Raw genomic sequence first — 24,295 nt, 5'->3', positions numbered from 1 at the left:
ACTTTGAACAGATTAGTGACTAACGAGCAAATACGTGCTGGTGTGGAGTCCTATAAATATAACGTTGGGAAAGAGTATAAGTGTAAATAATAATATAAACAATATTAAGAGTAGGGGAAGGAACGAGCAACCGCGAGGTAGCAACACCTCCCACCAGAGTTCAGGCCCACCTGAGAAGCTCAAGAGCACCTTGGCGGAACCAGTTCTCTAGCATAGCACTTGAAAACGTACAGTTAGACAGTGATCGATGAGAGGCCGGAGTAGCGCCCGGATTTTGGACATACATGATAAGGACTATAAGGCTGCATAAGGGTTGGTTGGATGGTGGAATGTGGCAGTACGTGCTGAATTGTGTACTGGTTGTATCACTAGCAGCGAAACTCACATGACTGCCCAAGGGGTGGGGGGGACAAGGGAAAATTCAGATACGTATGTTGTATCAGTTACAGGAAAGTTTGTAGGTCGTGGGGAAAATGTGCCTATATAACATGTAAAACTTGGTTGGAAGGAAGAGAGCCACAGAAAAAGATAGAGGGGAAAGAGAGTAGAGAGGGAGATCAACATGGACGTACAAGTTCTGAAAATACCTAATTGGAATATTCGAGGTATAGTGGGCCTGGAAAAACATCACAGAGTGCATGCATTTCTAAAACGATACAGAATAGCAGTAGCTGGATTACAGGAGACACATATATGGGGGGACACCATCACTAGCTTACGTAAAAGATGGAGAGGGCAGCTATATGCTACCTCATATTTGGGCTTCGAACGAGGGACCCTTGTGTGGGTGGTGCCTGGGGTCCCCTTTCAGCATCTGCACCATGTCCTGAACCCTGAGGGGAGATATGTAATATTAAATGGGAAATGGGAGGGCAGAGAGCTATGTATTATTAATATTTATGCCCCCAATATGGATTGTCCTGATTTCTTCCCATCGATCCTGAAGGTGGCAACATATATAGGCGCAGAGATTATCCTCTTGTGGGATTTTAACTGTGTCTTTGATGCGGTGTTAGATAGTGATCCCCCCAGGGACAACACTAAACCCCGCATGTTGCAGTGGGTGAAAATGATAACGCAGGGTCTGCAGCTTAGAGATGAATGAGGTCTAGGAACCCGTTAAAAAAGTGTTTTCATGCTGCACTCCAGCCACCAACACATTTAGTCGTATTGATCACTGCTATGTTACCTGGGTGCTTTGCTGCGACAGAGGGAGTCTCCTATCTTCCTTGCTATCTATCTGACCACGCACCGCTGCTGCTCACTTTGAAGAGGGGGAGGGTCGCCCAGCCATCCAGCTTTGGGGGCTAAGAGTTGAAACACTCACAGACCCACCCTACGCGGCGCCAGTGTCAGAGGCTATACAACATTATTTTGACGAAACCTGGGGATCAACAGCCACCAGATAACCAAAATGGGAAGTCATGAAGGTGGTAATAAGAGGGGTAGGCATCACTAGAAACCCAACTACAGAGACTAGAGGGTACCATACCCACAAAACCAGGACATGTGACCGAATGGACTCGGGTCTGTGGAGAACTCCTTGAAGCCTGGTTCAGATTAGAAAAATTCTCATACACTGCATATAGACGCAGGCTACATATGGAGGGAGATAGGTTGGGGGCACTCCTTGCGAGAATAATTAGAACAGAGAGGGAACACACACCTATTTTGCAACTTCAAAATAACAACTGGGTCATGCTGCAGATGCAAGAGGTGATCTTAAAACAATTCACAAGACCACATGCACAAATAACCTTCAGACTCAGTGGCACATATTGCAGGAATTCCTGGAAGGCACAGGACTCCCTACTCTAGAGCAGATGCAGAGGCCCTAGGGGCACCAATCTCAAAAGATGAAATTCTTGCATCTATTAAGAAGTTGAAGCCGGAAAAATGCCCAGGGGGTGATGGGCTCCCAGCGGAGTTCTATAAAACATTTGCTCCGATACTTGCCGATCACCTACTGGAAGTGTTTAATGAAGCCCTAGTCCAAAAAGTGTTAGTGAAAACTATGCTGGAGGCAGTGGTGACTATGGTCCCTAAGCCGGACAAAAAAAACCTCTTTCCGAACTTCTATTGGCTCATTTCGCTCTTAAATATAGATGCCAAAATACTAAACAGGATTCTGGCGTACCGATTGTTGCCTTACAGGCCCCAATTGATTCACCCAGACCAAGCTGGTTATATTCCTAAACGGAATACCACACATAACCTGCGTAGGTTGGCACATGTGTGGCATGCACCAAGTATAGAAAAGGAGAGCTGTGCGCTGCCTTTATTGGACATACAACAGGCTTTTGATTCAGTAGGATGGAACTATATCTGGGCAGTACTTGAAAAGATGAAATTGGGAAGACAATCTATAAAATGGATGGAAATATTATACACGAAGACCGCAGCGAGGGTGCGAATCAGAGGCCAAGTATCAGAAAGCTTCACATTACGGAAAGGTACCCATCAGGGTTGTCCCCTATCCCCGCTCCTATTTGCCATTGCGATGGAGCCACTGGCGATTACCCTGAGAAACAAAATGGAGAGATGGGGAATTGGGTTGGGAGACTAGTATACCTGCATCAGCCCAAAGAAGCAGTACAGGAGCATATTACAGAGCTGGAGAAGTTCGGGGAGTTGTCTGGCCCACCCCTTACTCTGGGGAAATCCAAACTGTTCCCCATGGGGAATCTGTTAGGGAAAAGTGACGATGAACTGCCAAAAGTAGGAATTTGAATTTTGAATTTTGAATTTTTTAAAAATGTATAAAGCGCACGTTCACAATGCAGTTTCATGGCGCTAGAGGGATTCCTGGGCAAGAAGAGTGCGGAGGACTATATGCTGAAGGCCTGCTTGAACAGGAAAGTCTTGAGGGCCTTGCGGAACTCCATGTAGGAGGGGGAAAGTCTGATATAAAAAGGGAGGGTGTTCCAGAAAGTGGGCGCAAGCACCGCAAATTTCTGGCCTCCTGATCTTTGCTTCTTGAAGCGAGGAATGACTAATTGGGATTTGGTGGATGAACGAAGAACTCTGGAAGGGCAATAATTGATAATAGCGGAATTTATAAAGGCAGGGGCCGTGCCCATCCGGGCTTGGAAGGTAAGACAGCCAAGTTTGAACAGGGCCCGTTGCTTAATGGGGAGCCAATGAAGGGTGATGAGAAGGGGTGACGAATGGTGAAATTTAGATAGGCCATGTACCAGGCGAGCTGCCTGGTTCTGCACCAACTGAAGACGTTGAAGTGCGTAACCGGGGGCATCATTATAAATAATGATCCCATAATCGATCTTGGATAAAAGCATGGCCATTACAATCAATTTGAGTGCAGAGGGAGAGAAAAACCGGGGTACTTTCCTAATGATACGCAGGGTAAAGAAATAGGAAGAAACAACCAAACTAATGTGGGAGTGGAGTGTCAAATGATGATTAAGTGTGATACCAAGGGTCTTGACTGAATAGGAGGGTGTGGGGGGTAAGCCAAGGGAGGGGGGCCAAAAGGAAGAAGACCAAGGGTTGCCACTGCCACCCGTCAGAATCAACTCTGTTTTGTCAGGGTTGAGTTTGAGATGGTTCGCATTCATCCAATCCCGGATAAACAGCATGACGGACTGGAAGGCAGTAACAGCTAGTGAGGGGGAGGAGAAATTAAAAATGAGTTGGAGGTCATCAGCATAATTGTAGACTGTGACCTCTATTTGTTGCAGCACGAAAATAAGGGGGAAGAGCTAAAATACGCTCCGAAAAGTATTCTGTCTTAGCTGCCAGAATAGCTTGTTTGTATTCGCTAAGAACGGTGGTGTAGTATTGTTTCCGGGTTGGGCAGTATTCTCTTCTCCAAGCTCGTTCGGCCTGCCGTAACTCCAATTTTTTGGCTTTGAGGCCAGGGCTGAACCACTTGTTGGCATTGTGGGTACGGTTGATGGTAATCCGCTTCAGGGGGGCCACTGCGTTGCAGGCTTTAATGAGCCAGCGATCTAGAATGATAGACTGGGAGTGAGGGATTAGGCCCGATAGGTCTGGGCAAGTAGTAATTAACGAGTTACACAGGGAAGGAATATCGACTCGATTCCAGTTCCTTGCCCGGGTGTTTTTTGGGCAGGAAGGAGTTGTTTTGTGGCTCAAATCCAAGGAAAAGGCGAGCATGGAGTGGTCAGACCATGGACAGGGGGAAATAGTAGGGACTGACGTCGGGATGTTTAGTGTCCATATCTGATCAAGAATGTGGCCCTGAATATGAGTAGGGCCTTGAACATGCTGGATGAAATTGAGGCTGAGAAGCAGTTGTGTAAAGTCCTTAGATTTAGTATCCTCAGCAGGGTCAGTAGGCCAGAAATTAAAATCTCCCAGGACGAGAACGGAGGCGCTATTGACTACTAAGGTGGCCAATAGGTCCTGGAAAGCAGAGAGAAAGCCTGGAGATGATTGGGGTGGCCGATATGTTAGTACGCAGGTAATTGGGATCTTGAAAGAGGTGGAGCGAGCTACGAGGCAATCGGCTGCTGGTATCGTGGGTGATGCAAGTATCTGGAAATGAAGGTCTTTTGCGGGCAATTAAGGCTACCCCGCCGCCTGCTTTGTTCTCCGAGCGGTCTGCGCGGAGCATGGAGTAGTGAGGCGGGAGGGCTGTCAGAATACTGGGTAGGGAGTCCGACCTGTACCATGTTTCAGTTAAAAACAGTAGGTCAGGGGAGTTTGAGTCTAATAGTTCAAATATTTCAGTCTGGTGTTTGACGGCTGACCTCGTGTTCAAAAGGAGGGCAGCAGTGGAAGAAGGGAAAGAAGGGGCGGGTGTGACGGGCTTAGACAAGGCAATGCCAAGAAGTTGAACATAAGACAGTATTGCGGAATTCAGTGGCCAATTTTTGTTAAGGGCGCACAGTTGTTCGGGAGTATATGTTATGAATTGCGCATAGTGGCGTGCCCCTTGTCCCGGTCGGTCGCGGACGGGCGCAGATGGGCTCGCCTTTGGCGCGCCTTCGGCGCGCAGGCGGCGCGCCCGCTGCGTCCGCCCGCTGCGTCCGCCTGCGGCGCGACCGGGGGAAGCAAGTGGGTACGTGAGGAAGTAAGATATTTAGGGATTAGACTGACACATACACAAACAGCATATCTTGACAATAATATAGGAAGGGGTGTGGAGGGCATAATACGATCAGTTGCCTTCTGGAAGGAACTCCTGCTGTCCCTGATGGGCAGAGTGGCGCTGACAAAAATGGTCATCCTACCACGATACCTATATGCCCTTCAAAACTTCTTGTATAGAGTCCCACATAGTTATTTCGCACAACTAGTATGCCTGATAGTAGAACTACTGTGTGGAACCAAAAGGAAATGGATGAAACTAAACACTCTGCCGAGAAAATGGGAGCTGGGGGGATTGGAAGTTCCTCAATTAGAATTATACTACATGGCTACACAACATGCGGTGCACTAGTTGGATGAACAGGATAAGTGGGAGAAACAGCTGCTGGCCGGTACACACAGGGGGACTCCTCTTCCAGAGCTTCTCATGCTGGGTTCCAGAGGGCCCGATTTCTTCCCATAAATTATAAGGCATTTAGCTGGGGTCTGGGAAACAGCGTTGGAAAAAGTAGTTAGGCGAGCACCCTATGCCCCAGATACACCACTATGGATCGTAAAGCCCTTCAAAGCAATAGGGCAAACAATGGCAATTAATAAATGGATAGAGGGAGGATGTCAAACAATGGGAGCTCTATATAGCAATGAGCGGTTTATAATGAGGGAGGAGACAGAAAACATATTAAACTTGGGCAGAGGACAGTACCTAGAATATGCGAAACCTTTGGCAGTGGCCTGGAAAATATGACCTGAATTCCCGCAGGGACCACCTATCACAATAGTCCTACAGATGATAACTACCCTGGCAGGAGATCATTGACTGGTCTCACACATTTACAGAGTGCTGGGGGAGGATATCCCCAGTGGTCACCTCCTGATTCACACAAAATTGACAATGCAATGGAAGAACCCCTAACGGAGAAGGAATGGAGGAGAGTCCACAAGGGGACAAACAGATCAGTTCTTATACTAGGTTTAAACTCATACAATACAATATAATACATCAGGCATATTTAACCCCCCGTGTGCTACATAAAATATATCCAGGGCACAGAAATCACTGTCCTAGATTCAGATGTCCGGATGCTCACTTCATTCATATGGTGTGGGACTGCACTGAACTAAAACAATACTGGGGGAAAGTACTAGAGATCCTACAAATCACCACCAATGGAAAATACCAATCCCTTTAAAAGGGGAAACAGCCTTTACAACAAGGTTTTTACCTTGTTGTGCCTTTGCAACGCATTTTTTAGCGGTCATGTTTTTACCGTGAATATGCATTTACAACTCATGCCAATGCCATGCATGTAAGGTAAGTTGGGGGGTGAGGGATCTCCCCCACAAATACAGTGTTTTAAATCTAAAAACAATGTGTGGTATTTACATGCGTTTTAAATGCATATTCGCGGTAAAAACAAGCACGCTGAAAAATGCGTGGCAAAGGCTTGCAACGTAATTGCATGCGTTGTACTGTAATACAACCTATAAAAGTGGTAGTCCTAGGACTCCTCCAAACTTTTGAGCTCAGATCCCCCCTCAGTCGAGAGTTCGGTTAGGGACATGGACGAATGGGCCACGCTGGAGCTAGCTGGAATGAAAAAAGTTAGGCACGATGATAAGCTAAAAGAAAATGCGAGGGCCTGGTATCTCATGACGATAGATATTAAAAAAAAGAAGACCCCCTCGGCCGGGGATATAGAATTCATCCAGTTAGGACCGGAAGAGATAGACACAGTGGCAACGCCCAGAGTATCTCCATAAACGAGAGTAGCATAGATGGATGAGGTATAGTAAAATAGGACAGACTTTTCCTTTGCGAGGGTATAACATAACACAACCTTAAGGGAAAGGTAGGGGGGATAAGTTAAACGTTATTGTTCTACATGGTTGAGAAAATAGTATATGCAAAATATGTGCTCTAAGCATCTCAGAGGAGGCTCTATGGACATGAACCAGTGTTACTTGAATTATGTATTCCCGCGATGTGGAGTCAAGAATTGTGTAAGATGAGGTGACATACATGTATGAAAATGTGCTGTTATTATGCAAAATGCCAATAAAAAAATAAAAAATAAGAAAATAAAAAAATGTGAGATAATTAATTACAAAGTCTCATTGTAGATTGCATAAATAAATGTACCTCTATTTGCGGTAACATACTTGATATCTGAAAAGATACCTCTCTTTCCAGATGGTTTTTGGTTACACAAAAATAATATGGACTCTTTTAGCTAAGGAGTGAAGAAAGAGCATTTTTAATCTTCTGTTTGTGTTTGTTGGGAACTGATGTTTTGGATCCAAAATGTTCAGCACCACCACTGTGAATCCTAGTTTGGTGCACGTTTAAACTGTCTGTGGTTAAGACGGTGCTTACTGTAGATTGGTGGTCACTTTCACCCACTCTAACCTGTGTACCACTTGCTATGTTGTTAGTTTGCATTGTCTCTACAGTATTGGTGACCTCAATGAGTCCTCTTGCCACATCTGTGCTATAATTTCCCATTTTCACCTGTAAACTTACAGTGTAGCGAGATAAGGTGCTTCTGGTAGGCGATTGATCTCCAGAGATAAACCATCTATGCGGACGGATGTATGGTGCTCCTTTCACCTTTGCTGTATGTTCTCTTTATGCAGTTCCCTACATAAATTGTGTAATACTTTACTTGTGTGCATCGTGACCCTGGAGTCTTTCTCAGGGTTTTCCAAGGATCTTAAAACCTGTTTTTTCTCTCTCCCACGGGTGTGGTTCTTCGGTGGTTTCCCAGTATGCACTAGCGCTTTGATACCTTCAGGTTTAGTGTGCTTTATAAATCTCATTTCATTCCACTCCAAGGTCTTCATGGCAACAGTGAGTTTGGCAAAATTGTCATTCATTGGTATCTGATTGGCAGCCAGCATACTTGCCACACTTTCAAACACACTTGTCAAGATTTTATCAAGGTTACTCTTTTTTAATTTGTCATTCTGATTTGCTTCTGTTGCAGGCACTGAACCTTCAGCATTGAGCGTAACAAACCTCCCAAAATGTGTTGGCTTTTCGCTACATCAGCATTTCCAACAGGGGGCTGAGATTGAGTTTGTTGAGCCCAATGACTGCCAAGTCTATATCTTTGCCGCTATTGAATGTCCTCGCTACAGGTTCCTTTTTAACAGTTGGTGTAATTTCCTCAATAATGTCTTCTGCTGTGCATCTATTTTCTGTAGCTGCAGGACTTACATTTGCAGCATGTGTTCGACCGGGCTAGCTGCCACTAACATAGGGATCAGCTACATTTGTAAGTGTTCTGGACATTCCCATTGTGAATGCTCCCTTTCTTCAGTTTGTTAAAGAATTGATGGATATCACTTTTGTACTCTACTTACTTCTATTATAAGATTTGCTTTCATCACTGTTTTTTTATCACTACAAATCCCATGATGCTCAGTAAAAGTACATGGTGTAGTAATGTTTTAGATGTACAAAGTTTACGTTAACATTTCAATTTTAGAACATTACCATTGTATGGTAAACGGTTTATTATTCAGACTGAGACCATTCACATTCACTATTTACTATTACAGTTCAATGTGTCACTTACCTGGTGAAGTTCTCGGAATGTCTGAGTTATCAATTGCACCAAACCCAGTAATGACTTATGGCTTCAGGGTGCTTTGCACAAGTTCCTCTATGGCAGTTGGTGTGTGGGGCGGTAGGATGGTGGGGGGCCTCTTCCTGTTAATTTAGCCTCACGCCGATGGCTTGCCACTTTCTCCTTGGTTCATCCCCTCATATCGTACCATCTCTTCCTTATGTCTGCTGTCGATCTTAGGGTCATGTCTACTACATTTATTTTGACCTGTAACCCCTTCCAGACTTTGTTTTTCCGGAGTTTATGCGCTGTCATGGATGACTTCCCAAACAGTTGGTCATGGTGACCAACACATTGAGGTTTTCAAGTTATTTTTCAGAAAATGGAATCCCAGCATCCTTCTCACTCTCCTTACATGACATTTTTGTCACGAAAATGGGTGAATTATGTGAATGATAAAGGGACAATTGGGTTGGCACTGGATTTTCCTAAGAAGCTGCTGCACCTATTCTCTCCATCTTTAAACTGAGGCCTACTTCTTGTTTGTGATGCATTAGTGTTTGTCAAATGGTAGATTCAATATTTGAGATTCTGTTTGCAAAATAGGAAATCAAAAAATGTGATTTCTAAAATAGGGCACTGACTGAATAAGGAATCACTATTTTTTTAGTGACTCCTTTGTTACATAGGCATTAGCGATTACCAAATAGCGATTTGTTAGGATTAGCTATTTTATAATCGCTATTCTCAAATTTTGTACATATGGCCCCAAATGAGGTTCACTTTACAGACAATATGTTGTGCCAAGAGAGCTTCACTATGCATTTTTAAATATGTAATGTACTGTATGTAGGTGCATTGAATTAAGGTATATTGGGCTGACATGAAGCCTTCTATGCCTCCCAGTTTAAAAACATGCACAAGGCAAGGTTTCAAGAGGTGTTGTGGCTCATTAAATATGCTTAAGGACTTCTATTTTGTATGTTTCTGTCTGGGTAACATGTAAAGTACTTGGGTTGTTGCATTGTGGACACTGTAGACGCGGGCACGAAGCCCGTGTAGACGCGGCCACGAAGCCCGGAATGCCTGACCCCATGATGGCTGCTCCTCGTGACCGGACACCTCTACAATGCGGCTCTCAATGACGGCGAGATGAGGCTCTCTGTTGATTTCAGCTTCTTAGGATCCCCGCGGTGTGCTTCTTTTTCACCCCGTTTCAATTGACGACCAACCCGGACATACCGGACTCAGCAATGAATTTGATGTAGTAAAGGATTTTCCGATGCCTCTCCCCAAGATGGCGGCCCCTTGCGACCTGATACCTCCATCGTGCAGACCACAATAACAGCGAGGTGAGGCTTCTAAAGACTCCGGACTCCTTTATTCCCACTAAATGCTCCCTATCACACTGGCTCCTCTGTCATCCACCCCGGTCATGCCGGACTCTGCAACAACGAGGCATGATAACGCAACCCTGGATGCCTGACCCTAAAGTGGCAGCTCCTCGAGACATGATAACCCGAATTCAACAGCGAGATACCACTTATTTCCCTGAAAACTGCCTGATGTTTTGAAAATCAGGCTTCAAATCGAATGGTGCGGGGAAACCTCGGCAGACCCCCCCCACCCCCGAACGAAATAGAACTGGCCTGACTCGAGGGAGGGCATCTACAGTTATTTTACTTCCAAAGAGACCCAAGTGCAGGATGGTGCAGATGCTGCTACCACTGGAGCGCGAGGGGACCCTGATTCAGGTCCGTTTCACCACGCTAGCCGTGACAACCATCTGCTTACCCCTGTTTGGGTTCCTCTTCTGCGTATTCTGCTCTCTCATTTTCCACTTTGAGGGGACACCGGCAACACACTGTGGGGTTCTGAATTATCTCCCCTCCATTAGCGCTTCGAGTGGGGGGGAAAGACCACAAAGGTATGTTTGGCGCTTCTGCATTGGCCTCCACTCTGCACCCCGCTTCCTGGTGGCTGTGGCCTACTGGAATCATTATCGTGCCAAGTCATGTTCCATCCGCACTTACCACATTTTGTGCCTCATTAACTTCATCCTGAACATCCTGGAGAACCTATGCCTGCTCCTTCTGACATACGTGTCCTCTATAGAGAAACCTGCGGTCCACTAGTTGGCCTTAATTGGGTTCATGATCTTCTCCCTCAGCCACATGATCCTGACCTGTCTCCTCTGGAAGATGACTGGAAAAAACACAGTTAGTTCCGAGCATCATCCTCTGCACCCAAGAACTTAATGTGAAAACATCTGGATTGCTGATGTGCAGCGTACAATAATATTCTGTTAGTTGAGAAAAATAATTGAATTACAATCTGTGTGCTTCATGTCCTGGGTGGCAAAGCTTCTGGAATGGCCCATGCTAGGCTTTTACCTTAGAGATGGGGAAACTCCTGGCCATAGAGAGAACACAGTCTGATCCCCAAACTGATGCTGATTGTTCCCATTCAGCGCTCTTTCATTCTTTGTCTACTTCCTATGCTCCTATCCCCTCTCCCCTGAATCTCTCCCCTTGCCTACTACACAGCCTATCCCCCTGTCTCTTGTGCCCTTTGACTAAGCACTCATTCTCCCCTTGTTGGGAAAAGATCCAATATTTATACTCTGGAGTCTCAGTGTACCCTCTGAGAGAGTCCACAGTACCAAGGGAGCCACTCACAATTAAGGTATAGTATGACCCCTTGCCAAAGCCCTGCCTCTCCCCTCTTTGGGGAAGGATCCAGTAGGTAGGCCTTGGAGTCTCAGAGACCCCTCTTAGAGAGTCCACCTTGTAAAGGGAGCCTCTCTCAAAGGAGATGGGGGAATGATACCACTTCCCCTGGGATCACAGCTTTCTGGACTTTGGACGCAGCTTTGACTCGTCTACCGGTTTGTGTCCCTGTCACCCTCCCCCTAATCTTTTCATGCTGTGTCTCTCACCCTCCCCTCCTCTTTTCCTCCATCATTCTCTGTCTACTTCCCCTGCTCCTACCCCCTCTCCCCAAATCTCTCCCCTTGCTGCTTTTTCCCTTACATATATGTGCATGAGAGGTACTTCACCTGTTTTAATTACATTTTGGCAGTCCACACGGCACCCCTTTACACTGACCTGCTCCCTGCTGACGAGAGGCAACTACCTCGAAACACGTGTCCAGGGATGGCTAATGCAACACATACTTTTCTTCACACATCGTGGCATAGGCGTACTCGCCGTCGCCACTACATCTACCACAGTTCCTTGGGGCAACTTGCTGGTGTGACGAGCAGAGTGCGACCAACTTTTGAATCATTTATTACGGCTCCCTTGAGCCAACGGGCTGACGAGCCTTGGATCTGCACCTGCGCGCCATGAGAGGTACTTCACCTGTTTTAACTACATTTTGGCAGTCCACGCGGCACCCCTTTACACTGACCTGCTCCCTGCTGACGAGAGGCAACTACCTCGAAACACGTGTCCAGGGATGGCTAATGCAACACATACTTTTCTTCACACATCGTGGCATAGGCGTACTCGCCGTCGCCACTACATCTACCACAGTTCCTTGGGGCAACTTGCTGGTGTGACGAGCAGAGTGCGACCAACTTTTGAATCATTTATTACGGCTCCCTTGAGCCAACGAGCTGACGAGCCTTGGATCTGCACCTGCGCGCCATGAGAGGTACTTCACCTGTTTTAATTACATTTTGGCAGTCCACGCGGCACCCCTTTACACTGACCTGCTCCCTGCTGACGAGAGGCAACTACCTCGAAACACGTGTCCAGGGATGGCTAATGCAACACATACTTTTCTTCACACATCGTGGCATAGGCGTACTCGCCGTCGCCACTACATCTACCACAGTTCCTTGGGGCAACTTGCTGGTGTGACGAGCAGAGTGCGACCAACTTTTGAATCATATATGTGCTTATTGTTTGTCTCGACCTATCATGTAACCTTGTTGCCATGCTCTAATAACTGTGTAACCTTTGTAATGATGTAACCTGCTGATACTCATGTAAAGCGCTTTGATACCTCCGGGTCTAGCCAGCGCTATATAAAACCTTTCAAATAAATAAATAAATAAATAAATTGTGGATTTTGAGGCGTATGCATGGCTATCCTTCCCGAGGGCACCTCTGACATTGAATTGTTAGTCCAATTTGAACTTATCATTGAAAAGCATGCATTACAGAATAGATACTGGCATCAACGTTCAGGGTTTTTGCAGAGCACATACTACTCCATCTTGGCTTTAGTCTTTAAGCATGCTTCTTAGAGAGGGGCTTTAGAACCTGCATACACTTGTCAGCGAGCATTATCATTGCATGTCAAAACAATGATTTCACCCACAAAAAAACTTGAGTCTTGCGAGATATTGACTTAATATTTTTGTGCAAAGATAACACAAAATGCCATTCACAAAGGCACATCCTCAACAATCTCTGCGTTATAAACCTCTGACCTGGTGGCCCATCTGCTAAAGGGCCACTGGTCAACACTGATAGTCACCGCACACTGTTTAGGGTGGAGCTACTATCGTTGTATTTCACTGTCCAGATCACCATGAGAGGTCTGGGGACCGGAGGCAGGGAAATCAACCAATGACCCTTTTGGTTTGAGAGAAAACTCCATATGAATCATTGCCCTTTCTCTGTCAGACAAGGCTCTTGGACACTGCCTGATTGCCCTATAGGCCAGTATAACCATGATGATCAGACTTGTGTTATACTATGAATACGCATCTGTGCTGCATTCTGAATTCTGAATTCATAGCTATTTACTCTGGCTGTTGCAATGAAGCAGGGGGATTCCCTGCAGGCAGGTGAGAATCTCAAATTGTGGCACTTCCAATGGCATAACATTTGCCCCAGCAGCCCCAACTGCACTGATAGGCTGTAGCTCCAGGGTCCCCTTCTCCAGCACTGTGCACGGGCAGCAGGCCCCTGGCCTGAGACCGCCTGACTAAATCCAGAGCTTAGGTCGGCCTCTCCATGTGATTTGCAGGGGGCCCCCTCAAGTTTCGTTATGCCACTGGGCACCTCCCTTGAGAGGGAAGGATAAGGTAGGTATGTAACTGGCATTGCATGTTCACAGGCCACCAGGTAGGTCCTAAAGGAATTGCTTTTTTCTGTAATTCAAGCTCTTCCAGCAGGGCATGACAGGATGCTGAAGCTGGAAAGATTCCCTACAAGCTGAACATACAGGTCTCGAGCTTCTCGATTTGACAGTCACTGAGGTTACTTCTCCTCTAGAATCAATCAGTTACCTCACACCAGTGCCAAAACCTCAAAATCAAATTTTGTCTTTTTTAAGATCTCAGATTTGACCAGCGGGGTAAGACACAAGACTATAGCCAGCAAAGTCTACATGGAGTCAGATATTTCTTTTTGGCAGTCCAATAGTAGTCTCATCTTTGCAAAAAAAGGTTGGAGGCAGCCAAACAGGAAATTCACACCCCACCAGGACGTTTTGTCCAGCTTTTGCCTGCTGTACAGGGTCCAACAAAATGAACAAAACCCCACTTTTTGAAGATATTAGAAAATCACTTTTGGTCTTCGTACAGGTCCCACTTCTAAGAAGGCTTCTAAGCACAGGTCTCTCTCTCTAAGGAACAGGTGTCCGCCAGTAGGACTTTTACAAAGTCTAGTGTGATCCTAAGCCAATTGTGTAGCCAGTTATTCCACAAACGCTGGAACCCTTCTTCAACTAGAGCATGCCACAAGGAGCATAAAAAAACAGAAACACCTTCAATATTGGCCAGTCAAGACTACATGTCAGTCCTCCTGTCCATTACTTTCCATTAACTTACGAACTGAGTAGATTTTTGCTAGCTCACTATAGGACTACAGTTAGCCACGGCACATTCCATTATGCAATGCTCATAAGTTTCTTTTATAAACGAGTCACAAAAACATTCCTTTTTAGGTCTCGCCTAGCGTTGCAGCACAGATGTGCTGCCATCGCTTTGCGAGGCATGCAGTATACACAATAGTGTGGAAGCTTCGTGGAAGCTCCGCCCACTCTCCAGCCCCTCTTCTTCATTGGCTTAGGTTACAAATGCTGCCTTCTGATTCGCTTTAAGCTTGTTAGTCCCGCTCCAGGACAGCCATGTCAGTCATTTGTATCCTTCCATGGCTACTGGCCCCTTCACTGCACAGACTACTTTCTAACCCTAACCCTCCTCCCACATCTTCTCGCCGCCCCCCTTATGCCTCTGTTGCTGCTGTCTCTGTGGTTAATTATGTGTCCCTTAGGACGTCGGTTCCGTCGTACAGCCTGGCTTACACGCCTATCCGTGCTCTCCAGGAGCACGGAGAGCGCTGCATGCATCACCGCCGCTGGTCCGTGACCAAAGTGAATTACTAAGGGCCGGTATTTTATCACCACCAGCACCAAATCTCCGAGACTGCTGCGTGTTCACTTTTTAATCACCGCCGCTACTCTAGCTGCCTGCCCGAGGTCGGGTCCGTGACTCGAGAGGAGCCGCGTTGGAGTGAGAACCGCGGGTTGGCAATGCTTGTTTAAAAAGTGTGCCTCATTTGGGCTCATGGAGAAGCGGGAGCCCACACCGCATTTGCGAGCAATGAGAGGCGGGAGCCCACCCCGCATATCGTGAAGATCTGCCGAGATCGGCCAGACCCGCTACCTCGAGAAATACAGGGGCGGAGCATACAGGCCAGCAGAGGAAGTTCCCGTGTGCCAGTTGTATGCTGTTTTTGTTGAACTTAGTGATTTTAATACAGCGCAAAAGGTTTAAGCCCCTGCCAATGCCCCCCCATAGGGTGGTTGTCACTGCGTGATCCTCCTCCGTCAGCAGCAGACAAGCAGCCAGCGCCCCTCCCTGAGGTCATGTGATGCGGCAGGCAGGGCTGCTCGGGCAGTTGCGTGCCTCTGTTTACATCCCGGCCTCGTTCGCTCTCTATTGTATTTTCTACTGTTGCTACTGCAGCGTTTGCTGTGTAACAACGGGACTAGACTTCTGCTCTGCTCGGTTCCACACACAGGGAAGACGCGCTGCGGAGCCTAAACCAGCTTTTATGGCGTAGACCCCTCCTTCTGTGCCAATCTGGGCCAGAGCTCTGACCTAATCCCTTCTCCCTTCACCCCTTTGACGCCCAGAGCGGCCTCCATTGCTGTCTCGGAGATAACTGGGTCTCGGAAACAAACAGGGTGGCCAGAGAGCAGAGCAGTCTCTTCCGAGCTCACTGCGAGACAAGGTGACAACATTTGTGTAGTATGTGTCCCCTGCACAGACTGCTTGACAGGAGACATAATCCTCTATGGAGTGTGGAGGCATAACGCCCGAATGACAGCCCCGCCTTCACCTCTGTCAAAACACTCCAGTCAGACACACAGACACACACACACAGGCTGACAGGCAGTCACACACATTATGTCTCAGAGGCAAGCACACCAACAACACACAGACTGGCACACCGCCAATGAGACACTCAGACTAGCGTGCATACACATATCAGCCTCAGCCAGTCAAACTCGCAAATAATGGCACACATTCAAGCACACAGGGATATAACCACAGACACACTAACACACCATAGACAGTTATGGAGATATGCGCATGCATACAGGAACGCAAACCAAGCATACTTACAGACACACATCAGCACTCACAGGCACACATATACGCACTATCAGTCAGACACTTCACAGACACACGTATAAACACGGTCAGACACTAAGAGGAAACCACAGGCACATGCGCGCAGAGGTAGTCAAACAGTAGCGCATACATGCGTGCACAGCAGCAAGCAAACATGCATGCATCCAGCAGGAGCTCCACAGTCACACTTACACCTCTCACCCTGCTCACACACCCACTTGCGCGCACACACTGTGGACCTCAAAGTGGTGGGATCAATAATCTTTGTTGGGCACAAAATATGAATTGCACCTCTTGCAATTTGGTGCCACGTTTTTAAACAAAAACCACAGTTGCCACTAGCATCTGCCAGGGTGCTATAAACGTCCCTGAGCTGCTTTCAGTTCTGCCACAAACACGTCACTGCGAACGCACGGTGCAGGCTGCAGCCAAACTCCATACACACCATCGCACAGTCAAAGGCAGAGAATTAGAGCGGAGTCAACGCCTCATCTCAGGTTGCAGGGCACAGGCATTGTTATAGAGGCGAGGTTATACTTAATAGCTTTAGAGATGGGTAGATACACGGGTAAATGGCTGAGAGAGTAAACAGACAAATGGACAAAGGAGAAGACAGACAAACCCCAAAGGATGGACAGATAGATGGTGTAAGTCAGACAAGAAGGCTGGGTAGACAGATTGACTAACGAATGGGACATACAGGTATAGAGACAGTCTAAACAGAGAAACTGTTCTGTGAATGGCAGCCATTAAAACATTTAGCCCACTGTCCTGTACCACTCCAGTAATATATTGCATTAAGTGAATGAATGAATGAATGGGTGGATACCTTGTTTGTGTATTGTCAACACTTGAAAGAGTCCGAATTCTCTGAGCAGCAATTTGCACAGCATAGCGTGGGACAACTTTGTTGCTAAGATTGGATGATATTTTATTATTTCTGATTTTTTCTAAAGCACAAACATTATCTTGCAGGACGTCACAGTGCTTTACGTAGTCTGAGAGACATTTGATTCAAGATGTACCTAATGTGTGGCATTACTTGAGATCAATAAAGTGATACGAATTTCTTCTCAGGGACATTATTGAGACGGTAGGAAGTCATTCAAAAGAAACTAAGTGAACATTGCAGTTTGGGGTGCTAGTGATTATGAATACGACTTAATATACTGAGGTCCAACTTTAGGGCTCTCTGAGTTTTCCGAACCCTTTCAGCCCCTAGTTCGCACTCTCAGCCGGTCAGACGTTGTGTGTGCTACCACTTAGAGAGCTTTCTATAATTTTTGAAAACCACTGAACTCCCCATAAGGGTTGCCTGCTTTTACACAGTTGCACCTTTCTATTGAAGGACACAGTCATTTCAGTTTGCTAATTCTGTCCTGCACTTCCAACACGTTTGATTGTTCCTTAGTTTCTTTACCATGTGCACAGACATTGGTCCATAGAAATTGTCTTCAAATCTTTTATTTTAAGTAATATGACCACAGAAGGCCCTGATTCTATATTAACAACACTACTTTGGACTATACCATTTCCCGCTGAAAGGCAATATTTCTCTCCATGTGTTCCCATACCTGGCGCGTCACGCAGTTTGGTGCTTACTTCCCTCCATGTCAAAGAACAGTAGATGTTTCATCACCCAGGCTAATGTGCTGCATCGCTAAATACATGCAAGGTCCCAAAGGCGAGACCGATTGCATTGCAAATGCTTGTTATTTGTTTGTATTAACATATTTAAATTGTTCCAAGTCAGTGAAAATTGCATAGATCATGGCAATTTTCACTGTGCCTTTAAACAGGAGCCTTCCTTTTCTGTCTGATTTACAGTGGTACTTATTTTAAAACAGGTTTTGAATAAATACATCTATTTATAAGTTATACAGAGGTGCATTTTTATAGACACTAATATATTTTGTGAATGTGTTTTTCTCCATTTCCTTATACCTAATTAATAGTCAAAATTAATTTGAGGCCCTCACACATTCATGCAGGTGAATGCGCCTGCTGAAAAGAGGAAGCGGGAAAAAAAAAAGGAAAAAAATAAATGTCCCAACAGCAACTCATTTAGAGGACCGCACTGCCCATAGGAGTACAAAGCTATTTATTTTAAATAACTACTTGCACGTCTAAAAACCTACTCAAAAACATTTAAATGGAAGATTAAAAAAAACCTGTGTTGTCTACCACAATGTTACTATTCTGAATCTGAGGAGCTATCAAGCTCCAGAAAGAATGCTTTGCCTGAATAAACAGATGTGGAAATGGAATGCTGCATTAGGTAGGTACCGCTCTCATTAACTACTGTTAGCACCTTTTAGTCAATAAATACATTATGTCATAAATTATGAAAACCCCACATTTCCTTTTACATTTGTTAAACTGACTGTTCATATGTGCATTAACACCTCAATGATAATTTATTTCAGCCTGCTACATAGAAAGGCTTAAAATTCAACAGTTTCTATTCCAGGAAAATGGCATTCAGGAGTGTCTCACTTTTGTCGTCAATATAGAATGTTAGCAATCAAAGAGCTTATTTACAAGCCCCTGTGCCATCTTCGGCCCGCATTGAGAGCTTTTACAATCAAAATACTGGACAAATTACATGCATGAAAATTAAAATGAAAGATATCCCCACATAACATTCCACTCACTCCTACACATATCCAGAATCACCACCTATCAAACTATATGATAGGTGGTGATTCTGGATGTGTGTAAAAACGAGTGCTTTGTTAAGGGGGGGTATCTTTTAATTTCATGCATGTAATGAGTCATTATTTTGATTGCAATATCTCTCAACCAAAAATAATTTATCGACAAACATGTCAAAAGTATGCGAAATCAATCATTGAATAGTTTCTGTAATTGTCTAATGGTAATACTAAGTAAGAAAGAAATGTGATACAAGAATAAATTATGTTTGATAAATGATCTCCCACATTTAGTATGATTTTGTGTGGGGGACAGAACCATATAGAACTTGATAGGCATATAGGAACCAATACAAATCAAGTGGGGCTTTGTATTTTTTATTGCTGTTTTTAACCAGTGTCCCAGACCTATAAGTACATTTATTAGTGGTACTTACATTCCTTGTTGATACCTCAGGATGGAACAATGCTGTTCGGGGGGAATTTTTGATAGTGGTGGCCTTAAACTTAGCATCACCATCAAGCCTATTTGAAATGGTCTCCTCAGGCCTTACCCTTTTTCTATCCTTCCTTGACTCATCATTCTTGCTACTCTGAAGTCTGCCTGTGCCCAGGCTGGCTTTAGCGCTGGTGGCACCCGATGCAACAATCTTTTTTAGCACCCCCCGATTACCTTTTCCTCACATTCCCTCACTACAACCCAGCAAAAGGGCCCCTCATCTCTCCAAAGACCTTGTCTCACATGCATTTAATTTGCTTAAAAGGGCTGGTTAGGGCTGGCTTTACTAATCAACTCAGCTATCCACTTTAAATACAGATCTGTTCTTTGCAACAGGCATATTAACCCTCTGCACAACTTTATGGTGAGTCATAACTACAACTAGACAAAACTCAATCTCTATCTCTAGCAGGAACATTAATTACAAGAGTTATCTTGACATCTTTATTGCTGCCTCAAATCAAAACACACAAGGAACTCTGTATCAGCTGCTTTTAAATCGTACGTGTTGGACTTGGCCCTTTTTGGCTAAAGTTCCCTAAACTTTTTGCTTTCCTCTAGACCTTTTTTTCTGACATGGAGTTGCCAATTTAGATGCTTTGGGCACTTTGCCACTGCTGATCAGTGTCAAAGTGTAAGGGCTCCCTGTGTAAAGTGTAATGGTAATTGGTTGTCCATGATTGGTTTGCTTGCCTTACTAGTAAAGTCCCTAGTAAAGTGCACTATGTGTGCCAGGGCTGGTAATGCAAATGCTACTAGTGGGCCTGCAGCACTAATTGTGCCATCCACACCAGTAGCCTTAAAGAGAGAACTCACGCCTGTCACTGCAGTGCCTGCGCACAGTTTGTTAATTGCCATGTTGTCCTGACAAGTGCTCCCACTTGCCAGGACTTACCCTTCCCTTTCTATACACATCAGACACCCCTATGGTAGGTCGAAGGTACCCCCTGGGCAGGTTGCAGAGTATGTGAAGGGTAGGACATTTATTGAGGTGTGTACCATGTCCTGACAGTAAAATACCCTCCATTTCGTTTTTCACTGTCGAAAGGTCATCTTGCCCATAGGACAGAATGGGGAGGCTGTGTAATATGTTTCCAGGCTATCTTCCCAAAGGCTTAAGATGGAGAGGTGAAGTTTAGTGGGCCTGAACTCACAATTCAATAACACATCTTTTTGTGAGGGTGGTTTTTGCATTGTGTGTTTAGAAACCACTCTTTTAGAAGTGGCTAGGTGTTTGTGCTCTAACATTTCTGTGTGTCTCTGCCTGGTTGTGGATTAACTGTCTGGATCTGAAAGTGATAGGATCTGGAGAATGTCTTGACCCAGGGGAGGAGATGAGACAGTAACAGGCTGACCTGCATCTGAAGTGTAGAGGGGAGGAGTAGCCCCTGGAGGTGAAGAGGCCTGGGTTGCTGCCATAAAACAATAGCTCCATCTCCTGCTGAGTGATTAAGGATCCAGATCCCCATTATCAAAGGAAGAAGGTGTCACTGGCAGGGAGACACCCAGAACTGGTTTGGACAGGGATCAGTGCCCCCCTGAACACAAAGACTTCAAAGACTTTGAGGGGTATAACTATGAGAGCTGAAACCCCTGAACGTTAGATTGATCAAGACTGAAACTACTTTGTGGTCAAGAGGAACCTCTGCCAAGGAAGAAACAGCTGAAGAGGCTGAAGGAAAGGACTGACCCTTGCTGTGTGTTCTGGGGCTGGCCTGCAGTTTACTGATTTAACCAAGGAGAGGCTAAGGGGATTTCCTGCGTGCTGTGTCCCCCTGCTTGAAAGGACTTTGCTGTGCGCTGTGTCCGGAAGTAACTTTTCCCCAAGGGCCTGAGGAGAGCAGACTCCCTATTGTGGAAACTCAGGAACACAAAAGTTTCCAGGTGTGTCCCAGCGATGCTTTGTGTGTGTGCTTTTTACAGCCTGAGACCCTCGTAAGAATTGTCCTGTGATCGTGGGCACCTGGAACTCTAGTGAGTCTCAGCGACGCTGTGTGTGTGTGCTTCTTGCAGACTGAGACCTTTGTGAGGATTGCCCTGTGAACGTACACGCCCGAAGCTCAAGGGAGTCTCAGCGATGCTGGGTGCGTGTGCCCTGTTGCAGCCTGAGATCTTCATTATCGCCACTTGTCCGGAATCCTTAAGTCGCGAGAACAGGAGAGGAGAGCGAGGTTGCACCCCCCAGGTAACGTGTGTCGCCACCTGGGGCCGGGTGCGGGCTTGGAGAGAGACCCTCTCGGCCTCTCCCATTCTGGCAGCGCGAGCCTCCGCTTCGGCTCGTATCGCGGCCCGTAATTGCCGAGGAGTGGCAGTACCGGGGCCGGAGTACGGAGCTGCACTTTGGTTTACACCACACCAGTGTTGGGGGCATATGTTGGCAGAAGCTGACCGCGAGTCAGTACGAGTGGCAGAGAGACCGTCTAAAGCACTGTGAACAGTGCTGGAGTGTATTACGCATTGCATTATTTCTGCATTACGAACTGCCTGATTGTTGCATTACGCATTGAATTATTTCTGCATAACGAACTGCCTGATTGTTGCGTTATGCATTGCATTATTTTGTCATTACGAACTGCTTGATTGTTGCATAACGAACTGCATTATTTTTACATTGCGAAGTGCCTGATTCTTGCATTACAAACTGCATAGCATTGCATTAGGACTGCATTGGATCATCTAGAAATGCTCATTAATATTGCCAGACCCTACAAGGGCTGGCTGGACTAATAACCGGCCAGGAGGAATATTACAAATACGCATATGTTTGATTTATATCATGTGGTCTCATCGTATATCTTTTTATATAAACATATACTTGTTTTATGAAACTCGTGTGGAGTCCATTTGTGGTGTCATCATTGGGTTATGGAGAGCGTGGTTGTAAATACTTTACACACTTGCCTTGAAGATAAGTCTGGCTGCTCGTGCCAAGCTACCGAGGGGGTGAGCTGGGGCTATCTGAGAAGGTGCCCTTCCTTTCCCTGATGTGGAAGCAAGGGTCGCTATTTGGCCTAATGTACCTACCTCAGCCAACTAGCGACACCCAGTTCGAACAGAATGTTATTGCTGAGCACAGAGCCCCCACCTGAGGTAGGCGCCCCCCCCTCCAAGTCAGTGCCCAGTGCAGCAGCACTGGTCGCACTGCCCTAAAGCCGGCCCTGCTGGTGCCCCTTCTTAGAAAATCCAACAGTTAAAAGAAAGCCATGCCATGGACAACGTCTGCAAGAGACCACCCTTTGTTGGAGAGCTCTCTTTAAAGCTCCTGAAATGATAAAGTGATATATTCGCCTTGTGCCTCACTTGTTACTTTTCACCCTCGCTTCTTGCTTGTGTTTGTGTCCAGCTCTAGCTTGCTTCCATAGAAATGTATACATGTTTCATTTTTCCATCTTTTTACTCATCTATGTTGAGACAGCTTTTAAATTCTACCCTAGCAGCCTACAACTGCATTGCGGACAGATGCTGCTGTCGCAGTTAATAGTTGTTGGCTACCCACGTGGAATCCAGAGTGTTCTCTAATAGCAATTGCTGCACTAAGAAAAATGAGGATGACAGAAGTAACCAGATTGCTAACTGCGGATAGATGGAAGGCATTGTGGGTTGGCAGCAGGTCTGACATATGTCAACAATGAGTGTTTGTGTGCAGTAAGATTTCCACCTTGGCAGTGCTTTAGGTGAAAGTCAGTACATTGTTAAAAATGGGCAAAAACTGCTGCTCTTGCTCCTTGAAGTATAGGCTAATACAATAAATACAAAAAGAGCTCACTTCAAAAGAAATGTATAGCTGTAAAAAGTATTTCATTCATGAATTGCTATTAAGGAAAGCACGGTAGGCATTCCTTTTTTCACATATCAAGGGTTTGTAGTGTCTGGCTGGACACGTTCTAGTGTTCTGCTTGTTGTTCACCCACACTAACACCCACCCATCACAGGCGTCACCAGTCAGGTGACCCTGCAAATGAAAGGGGCTGGGCGCACGTGCCCTGGGCCAGTTCTGCACCATACCTAACTGTGTCAGTGTGGTCGTTTATTCTAATATGTGGGCCTAGGGCCCACCATTTTTACATTGGCGATGAAGGGGCAGCCCAGTTGATCGGCATGAGGGAAAGTGATGCCCGTGTCTAGGACACCCCTCTACGAGCCGGCGCAGGATGCGCCTAGTGGCCCACGGGGTATGTGAAGGGCTCCGAGGGTTAAAGAGGTGATCTGGAGCCCACCCCGCACTGGATGTGACAGTGAATACTTGGCGGCACACCAAAGCAGTGAGACCTGCGTGGGGAAAGCGAGAGCCCTGTGCAGCAAGAATAGGAGCTGGTGGCATGCCCCTGCCAGCAGCCTGATCGCCCGCGAGGTGTGTGAGGAGCATACGCCGTGACCCCTGCCACAGACCTGCTGAGGCCCTGATGGAGAACAAGAAGCGGAGCGGGAGCCCACCCCGCATCAGATGAGTCCGCCAAGGTTTGGGCATGAGGTGAGCACTGACGTGGGACGCAACTTGAAGCCGTACAGGGAGAGTGGAGACTGCCCCGAAAGGCCGCAGGGATGCAGACAAGTGCAATCACCCCACAAGTCCGAGTAATGGGGATCGGCGGCGCCAGACAATGGAAGCCCCAATCAACATCCCCCAGAGCAGAGAGGTATGCGGTGGCCACGTCCGGAGGCAAGAGGTGTCTAGCAACCGACATGCGGCATACACACCCCAATGAAAGGCAGAAGGGGTAGGTGAAGAGTTGGCCTGCAGCGACAGCATGGCATGCCTCCCCCTCCCGAAGAGAAACTGGCACAGCAGGGGAGAATGCAGCCAGGGTACCACATGGTCATTTGCCTAAAATTCACGCTGAAAACCGTGTGCCGGCTTGGTGAGGCCTCCGAGATAGAAGGTGCACCACCCACAAGTGAG

General features: G+C 46.3%; 1 protein-coding gene and 1 pseudogene across 7 annotated transcripts in view; one reads left to right on the top strand and one right to left on the bottom strand.

Moving 5' to 3' along the window:
• Positions 1 to 24,295, bottom strand: part of MLIP (muscular LMNA interacting protein) — a 1,822,558-nt gene that overhangs the window by 1,005,543 nt on the left and 792,720 nt on the right. The window lies entirely within an intron of this gene.
• On the top strand, positions 10,349 to 10,900 carry LOC146817274 (acyltransferase PGAP2 pseudogene; annotated as a pseudogene).

This window comes from Triturus cristatus, chromosome 6, assembly GCF_964204655.1.
Source record: "Triturus cristatus chromosome 6, aTriCri1.1, whole genome shotgun sequence".
NCBI classification, from domain to species: Eukaryota; Metazoa; Chordata; class Amphibia; order Caudata; family Salamandridae; genus Triturus; species Triturus cristatus.
Note: the sequence above shows the minus strand (reverse complement) of the source record. Positions and strands in the feature narration are given on the sequence as shown.